This window comes from Triticum aestivum, chromosome 3B (assembly GCF_018294505.1).
Source record: "Triticum aestivum cultivar Chinese Spring chromosome 3B, IWGSC CS RefSeq v2.1, whole genome shotgun sequence".
NCBI lineage: Eukaryota > Viridiplantae > Streptophyta > Magnoliopsida > Poales > Poaceae > Triticum > Triticum aestivum.
The window spans coordinates 97,547,830-97,554,210 of NC_057801.1; the positions used below are offsets into that span (position 1 = coordinate 97,547,830).

At 43.3% G+C, this 6,381-nt stretch overlaps 1 pseudogene; it reads right to left on the reverse strand.

Moving 5' to 3' along the window:
• Positions 1–1,405: 1,405 nt before the first annotated feature.
• LOC123067367 (quinone oxidoreductase PIG3-like) lies at positions 1,406–3,632 on the reverse strand (annotated as a pseudogene).
• Between the last annotated feature and the right edge of the window lie 2,749 nt (positions 3,633–6,381).

The window sequence follows — 6,381 nt, forward strand, 5'->3', positions numbered from 1 at the left end:
TTACCAATAACATGTGTACCAAAAAGCACCAAGTTAATATTAGAAGCTAAACACCAATTTCACAATGATGTAGTACAACAATCTTTTATAATATCTTCTAACATCCAATATACTCATATGTTAGATGAATTAACATCTTATATTATGGGCCGGAAGGATTTTATAGCATTCTTACAAATTATCGGCTGATTAACTGCTAGTGTATCCATGGGTTAGAGTTAGTTTGAGCTAGTTCGGGCTCAAATAGCCCTGAAGTATATTTAAACACGAGGGCTAGTTTGAGGTAGTTGCATCCATAACCCACCCAAAAAAACTATCCAACCCAAGTGGTGCTAATTGGAGCTAGTTCTCCTAGTGCAGTTATTGTCGATCTACCCCTATCATCCAAACACCTCTTTGGATGGAGTTAGTTCAGGGTTAGTCATGATCTAGAAACTAACTCTAACCTCTAGCTAAGTTGAGTATACAAACAGGGTTGTGTTGTTGTTGTTGTTGTTGATGATGATGCTGCTCTTCTACGTATATCTAGACATCATCACAACATTAAGGTAACACTCTTCCTTGTTGCTATGTAGCCTAGGATGGCATATTTATACATTAATTACAATGCATGTTGCTATGTAGCCTCAAATATCTTTCCCTAATAATAAAGCGGCGAGCGTTTCTGGTCGTACGTCGTTGTCATTTTTTCATAAAAGCCCCTCTATTTCTAAGAATTCAACCCACAGTCCTATTTTAAGAGGTCAATCAAAAAAACGTTTCGTACTTACAAAAATGTCCTACATTGTTTATTATTCTACCCGCAGTGCTATTTTGAATTGCTAAACAAAGACCACACACAAGCACGACCATGGGCTCTCCTCCTCGCGTACGGGTATGGCGCAGCGGCCGCCACCATGCGAGGTTGTGCGACAGGTCTTCTTCTCCAACCATCCGCCGCCTCCCCATCCGCTTCTAATCTTTTCGGGCGCCACCCCAAACCTCCTTGGCTGCTCACCCCATGCGTCACGCTGTGCGGGATTCCTCGCCGACCCTCCCTTCATAGTTCCATTGCATCCCCTTCTCCAGCATTCCCTTCAGCCACTGCCGACTCCAGCCACTTCCCTCCCATGCTCCTCTCCAAAAAGATTGAGGCAACCCGTGGAGGGACAGCAAGACGACGCTCTAGGGAGCCAGATCCAGGAGAGGTAAGATAAGGATGGTAGCGGAACGGGGGCATGAAGTGCGGTGTATGCACAAATGGGTTGAGCACTTACTGTGTTTGTCCATGATCATGCCTACTATCTTCATCCAACGATGCTTGCAAGGTAAGAACAAATCTGTGTGCATAACCTACCTTCAAGCAGAGAGGATTGATTGTTTCTGCAATTGTACAAATTGGATGTGGAAAAAAAACTCGGCATGTTTACATGAAGCTAGATTCCTGGAAAATAAGTGTTTTCGCACTGTATATGAAAATGAAACTGCTAATTATTAAGTTACATATGTTCTTTGTTTCCTGGTCATACCTTCAGCACCTGATTAACAAAATATGTGTCTCTGATGTTGGAAATTCCATCTGAATTTGAATCCTAACAAAAGGCAAACACAAAATTATTAGGAGGGACTATCTATGCATTACGAGTATATTGGGTAGGGAATCTGTGTTATATAAGTTAGTGCCAATGGGGGGCACTCTCTAAGGAAAAAGTATCTCACTTATCATTGATAGAAGACACTGAGTTCACAAATAAGTGATGGACGAGCCTTAATTATTTTCAGGAGGCCATCATGTTGACAAGAAAGTTGTTGCTCAACCTATTTTTACAATCAGAAAAATGCAATTCTACGAGATAGTAAATGTATGATTTTTTTAGGGTGCATCTATACAGCAAACATGTGTGAAACAACAGTTTGATTTGGATGTTAGAAGTAAAGAAAGTTGTAAAACCAAAGCAACATTGGTTAGGGTTCTTACAAAAAAGTATGGTCTGAAGTAAGAAATCTGTTTAGTTTGTGGGTTGGAAGTACCACATATAAGCTTAGTCCATGTGAATTGGCACACTGTTTGGAACAAAATGAAACTTAGCAATACAATTTGGTAGTTAAACTACTCTTTAGTTTTAGTTTTAGTTTTAGTTTTAGTATATGTTTAGTTCTGTTTTCTTGTGATGTGAACCTAATGAACAGAAAAGCCTTATGGTGTTTTATTTTTTATACATGCATCAAGTCTGTAAATTTAGTTTTCTTTTCTAAAATTGCTCGTCAGCGACTGAATCAGGGGGAAATTTATGAAAAGTGAACTAGCACACAAACTGTAGCAGTTCCCAGCTAATTTTATAAATTCATCCCAGTGAACTTTTGTGTAATTGGTCTTTTTGTTCTCATATCTTGGAATATAAATGACGAACCTCAAATTTTTTTACATTTGGTTTTGTATGATGGCCATGGCTACATAATAACCATAGTATACATCAATTTTGTATTGATGTATGAAGGTAAAATGTATAAAAGATGTCTATGCTTATTATACTTACTTCGTGGTTTGTTATTTAGCTCTTCTTTAGCCCAGCTGCAATTCCTAAAGGTTGGTGCACACACTCAAAAGTGCCTCCTAGAGCAGTAGAGATGTTGTCTCTGCAACGTTAACACATCGATCGGTGCATCTGAATGTATACATTTGCAACCTGCAAATTTAGAACTAGCAGATTTTTGCTGCTACTGTTACTTACAAAGAATGATGTATCATGTGTACATTTCCAAGGTGCTTTGCATTCTGTATAGTGAATGTACTGATTCCACTATATCCACCATGGATCTGCATACATTGGAGATACCCAATAATCAGGAATAAATATAGCCAGAAGTCCAGGATGTTTCACCTCATTTTGCATATGAGTAACTATGGTAACGTAGTTCACACTCCATTTGAGTAAGCGTCATTTACTTTGCAATTTCTCAGTTTGTCGAGGCATGTTGTTCCAACAAAAGATATACGAGATTCCAACTCAGGTGCTTAGTGTAAGAGATTTACAGACATTCCCGGTCCAAAGAAGAAGCAAGTGTAGTGAATTGCTAGCCATTTGCAATCACCACATGGAGAAAAAGTTAGCAAGAGAGATTTTATTACAAGGAAGGATTCACCGGGAGAGAGGTGACTGGCATGAAGACGGTGGACCAGACGGTGCAGGCCGCCTTGGGCAAGCTGGCGGCTGTCAGTCAGCGACCCCCCTTCCTGTCGTCGGTAGAAGCTGCCCTGCCGGGACCACAACCTTCTTTGCATACGCGCCGCCAGTAAGCAGCGCGTACACATGCAAATGCAACAGCTTATGCAAAAAAGTGAGGTTTAGAGCAGCAGCGGCCATCAGCAAATTCACCATGGGGGCATGCTTGGCACTTGGTACCGACGGCCCAGCGCGGGGGGCATTAGCCCCAAGCGCGACGATGGTGCGAGAGCACTCAAGCCCCGGGTAGGGGGAGGCGCCGGCCAGCGGCGAGTACCGGCCCTGCCGCTGGACCGTGTTGTCGTGAGTGACGCTGGCAGCGGACACCCCAACAAGCTGCTCTCCCTCCCCCGGCACCAAGAGATCCTCGACCTCGCGCACCTGCAGCACCTCGGGCCCGCCGGGGCTCGCAGTCACCACCAACACCATCGTTGCATCCGCCCGCCTGCGCTCATCTCACTTGCTTCCAACTTGTGGCTCTCGGTAGCTCCGCGTGTACACGCCACTGCTCTACGGCTCTGCTCTCGGCTCTACTTAGATACAGGGCTGGGCTTCTCCAACTAGATCCAGCCAAAGAAAGTTGGACGGCAAAATGTGGTTATGGCAAAGCTCATGCGAGGCAATATAGCAAATTAACCATTTCATGTTTGTTTATACATTAAAAATAGTCCCACATTGCTTTCTTACAATGTATTTTATCAATTTATATACTTTAGCAATGCCTGACAAATCAACAAGTTGGGCAATAAGCGACCACTCTTGAGATTATAAGCCAATGGAAGAAAGACACACCTGATTAAATCAGTTCTGCATTGGTGATGGGCTTACGAAAAAGAGACCCGGTTAAATCAGTCATGCACTAATGCGAACAACAGCGATCATATTTTTGTCATGGGCAGTCGAGCGTGCATGCTTGCGAAACCTGAATTTTGTTGCTTCCAACAGCCTCTTGTGAAGGTCCACTAGACTTAATTCACCTCCCACCTCCTCAGAACGGGAGATGAAGCCGTGGTCATATTACTCAAAGGAGGTCATCGCAAAGACATGGTGACTTAAGTGGCAAGGCGAGCGTCTAAATGCAAATTATTCACGTTTTGATGTCGCGTGTTAGATTGTGACCAGAAGGCCGAGAGAAGATAGATCCATGGATACACAGGCTCTCCCAGATGCATAGGATATGTCCCACTATGTTCTCTCCTTCAGTTAGTTCTGTGCATAATCATTCTAAGTCGGTATATTGTTTTTAACATCAACACCTCATTTTTTCCCGTTGCAACGCACGGGCATTTGTGCTAGTATTACATATGGTCCTAGTTAACCTAACATTAAACGGATTGCAGATATATTCAGCTAAAAATCCGATTCACCGATTAGTCCCTTATCAGCCGCGGGCCTATATGGTACCAGCTACCAATATCCTGAACAGTGAGCATATATAATCCATGGGATGAAACTAACCTCGATGGAGAATAGCAGTCGCTCCCAAAACTGTTCTGTGTAGGTACATTGAGAAGCATGTTAAGCACAACAGGCTAAACATCAACCAATATTATCCATGGCAAACAAAATAATCTCCAAAAGATAGCTTCAGTGTGCAGGTTTAAGCACGCTAGTAAAGCAAAACATGTGGAAAGGTGTGTTAACTACAACAGGCCTAACATTTAACAACAAGCAAACATAGTCATTCAAACTGGTATTGTGCCGGTCTAAGTACACTAGTTATTGTTAAATAAAAATGGACAGGCGTGTTAACTACAAGATGCAGCAACCAAATGTAATCATTCATAGTGGTATTGTTGAAACTACTACTGATGAGATTGAACTGGACAGTTCATACATGCACATATAGAACATCACGTTGTGAATAACTAGAATAAACAAGGCATACTACGAACAACCAAAGATAACATTTGAAACTGGACATATGCTAACTACAAACAACAGAACAATCAAAAAACTTTAAAAGAGGCATATGCTAGCTATAACAGGATGGACATCAAGCAAATATATGCATTCCTATCAGTACGTTTAAAACTGGATTGATGAAATGTACTGCACAGTAAATAATTGCACATATAGAGCATCACATTGTGAACAACTGAAATAACAAGGCATACTGCAAGCAACCAGATATAGCAATTAAAACTGGACATATTCTCACTACACTACAAATGGGACTTGACAAAACAAATCATGGGTTTCCCCATGTGAAGAAGCACAGCAAAACAAATTATGGGATTCCTCACTTGTCACAGATGGGTTCGTTCCCGTGGGAAGAGCATGGACCCTAGATGCGCTCCATGTTGTCGCTGATGGGCTCCTTCCCCTTGGAAGAGAACGGCTGTAGGGTGCCCTCCCTGATGTCGCAAACGGGCTCATTCCCCTTGGGAGAGCATATGGGCTATTTCCCCTTGGAAGAGCCGGAGAGGGTGCCCTCCTCGTGGTCGCCGTCAATGAGGTTTGACTTGGAAGCTGTGGATCCCAAGCCAGGGTCGCGGAACGTGTCCTTCAGAAATGACAAAAGGGGCTCAATGGCGATGAAGGATGGCAAATTCTTGACAGTGACCTAGAGGAGATCAGCGGAGAGGCCATGGATGAGATCGATGGCGATTGAACCCAAGGGGTTGGGGGTGGGCCACTTAACCTATGACATAGCCCGCCTCAGGCCATAGTTGTCGACGGCCTCGATGTCGTAGCCGTCGTCTGCGACATACCCACACTAGCCCGCTGATTGAGTGTGTGTGCGCGCGTGCTCGAGGAGGTTTTGGTGTGTGTGTGTGTGTGGAGGGGGCGGGGGTGTATTTGAGGAAATGACACAGGTACTGAAAATTTTACTATGCGGGAGTGAAATGCCGGGGCTATTGAAAATTTTGATGATGGTGCATCGCACAGGGTCCGGAGATAACAACCGTGTATTATGAAACAGAAAAACCCTTGAGGCGGGCATATATTTTCTAGGGATGCAGGCGGGAATGGGAAAAAGAAACATCGCACACGGTCTGGAGATAACAATCTTGTGTTATGAAACAGAAAACCCTAGAGGGGGGTAGATATTTTATAGGGATGCATGAAGGATTGGGAACAAGAAACATCCCACACGGTTGAAACACAATAACCGTGTGTTATCAAACAGAAAAAGCTGCAGGCAGGTAGATATTTTCGACAAGGGAAGCCTTTT